Source organism: Nannospalax galili, unplaced genomic scaffold, assembly GCF_000622305.1.
Source record: "Nannospalax galili isolate Female #2095 unplaced genomic scaffold, S.galili_v1.0 scaffold3884, whole genome shotgun sequence".
Classification (NCBI taxonomy): domain Eukaryota; kingdom Metazoa; phylum Chordata; class Mammalia; order Rodentia; family Spalacidae; genus Nannospalax; species Nannospalax galili.
In genome coordinates this window covers 1-2,185 of record NW_008351191.1, presented here as the reverse complement: position 1 = coordinate 2,185, position 2,185 = coordinate 1, and the positions used below count along the sequence as shown (strand labels likewise).

General features: G+C 43.4%; 1 pseudogene; it reads right to left on the bottom strand.

The window, feature by feature from the left end:
- Positions 1-8: 8 nt before the first annotated feature.
- Positions 9-867, bottom strand: LOC103746110 (annotated as a pseudogene).
- Positions 868-2,185: the final 1,318 nt, after the last annotated feature.

Sequence of the window (2,185 nt, the reverse complement as noted above, 5' to 3'; positions counted from 1 at the left end):
TCAGCACATCAGGACTCCTTGTACTCCTGTTTGCTGATCCACATCTGCTGGAAAGTGGACAGAAATGCAGGATGGAACCAGCATTCCACAACGAGTACTTGCGCTCAGCCTGAGAATTGATCTCGAGTTTCATCACGCTGGGAGGCAGAGCAGTGATCCCCTTCACCATCCTGTCTGCGATGCCAGGGCACATGTAGTGCCACCAGACAGCGCGGTGTTGGCATAGAAGTTCTTGCAGATGATGACGTAACACTTCATGATGGAATTAAGGGCAGTTTCATGGATACTGCAGAATTCCATGACCAGGAAGGAAGGCGGGAAGAATGCCTGGGTGATCGAAAGTGCTCGTTGCCAATGGTGATAACTTGGCCATAGCTCTTCTCCAGGGAGAAGGAAGATAGAACAGTGGTCATCTCTTGCTAGAAGTCCAGGGCAAAGTAGCACAAAGCTTTGATGTTACACATGATTTCCCACCCGGCTCTGTTGGTGAAGCTGTAGACAACAAGGTCAATCAAGATCTTCATACGATTACCTGTCAGGTCTGTCAGCCAGGTCCTGACACAAGACGGCCTGTGGGAGAGCTTTGTCCTCATAGATGGATACAGTGTGAGTGACCCCATCAACTGGAGCCTATCACGATGCCACTGGTAGGGCCAGAGGCTTGCAGAGACAACATGGCCTGGATAGCTACCTACATAGCTGGGATGTTGAAAGTCTCGACAATCATCTTTTCAAGGTTTGTCTGTGGGGTTCACAAGGACCTAGGTGAGCATGAGGTGTTCCTCAGGACCCCTCACAGCTCATTAGAAAGTGCCAGGTGTTGTGCCAGATCTTCTCCATGACATCCCAGGTGGTGACAATGTGTTCAATGGGGGTGGAGGGGCAGTCCATGGATTAATTATCATCACCATGAAGTTGGATTCACACAAGTCATGTCAAACTGGGTGGGCAATGTGGACCTGCAGACTAGCAGATGCAGGGTGGACACAGACTTAGAAGTCCCAGCATCATTCTTAAGGATGCATAACTGGACGAGGATTCTTTGTGAAAAAAAAAAAAAGATCCTTCACAGTGGGTCAATTGGCTAAACTTTCAGATCACCCTTCGTTTCATATCCTCAGTGCTGCATTTCACAGTAGAGAAAATCCATCATCAGAAGATGGGTGTAGTCTGTCCATGGATCAGTGAGTGCCAGGGCCGGATTTGAAGTGAGGCTTGTCTGAAGGTTAGTATGTTCTTTCTATCCCAGAGGTGAATTACAGCCTGTAAAATAGGAGGCAGAAGAAAATAGAAAACTGAATTCAGAAATCCCTCTGCTTCTTCACCATCCCATATTTACGCTATCTGAAATTGTTTGAAAATTTCATAACCTCTAAATGATTAATTACAAATGAGAGGCAAGGGGAAATGGGGTTTTTCCTCATGATTTCTTTCCCCTTCCATCACTCTGGCTCTTTTTGTTCCTCTTCTGCTCTGCATTGCAAAATTATTTTTTCTTCCTTATATGGACGTAAACGAACAAACCATAACTAAGAACATCTTGCTCTACCAACTTCCGGTACTGAAACTCTCAGAACCAAATTGACAAGAGATAAACAGTTTAAATCAACAGATTTTCTACCTATGATCTCAGGTGCTAGCTGTCCTCATCGTAAAGTGTTCCAGGTCTCAAGATAAAATTGACAACAGATGTTTGGGGATCACAGGACAAACGCTCATGGAGGAAACACCCTCCGTTCCGTGTCCTCAGTTCTCTATTGGTACCTCAAAACTGATTATTTTTTTATTTTTTTCAAAAACATAGTTGTTATTCCTTCTTACTTACTAATTAATTATTAAGGTCAACAATATCACCAGAGGCCTCTCTATTGATACGAGTTATAACACACCTCACCAGCAAAGTGAAAATGTGAGGCTAGGCTACCCAGCTGCTTTTCAGCAGGTGACTCCACATGATAATGTTTCTCAGAGATACAGCTGGGACTGGTAAGGTCACTGAGATATTTGAAATAAGGATTCAGGAAGGTTTCTCTGTTTCTTTCCTTCTCTTTTGTTCTAAAAACACAGACATAACAACAATTATTATGATTTTCTTAAAAATTATGTAATTTTTACAGTATAGGTATCTGGGTTATGCGATCAGTTGAGAGTTATTTAGCAAAGCAGAAATCTACTAATGTCAACA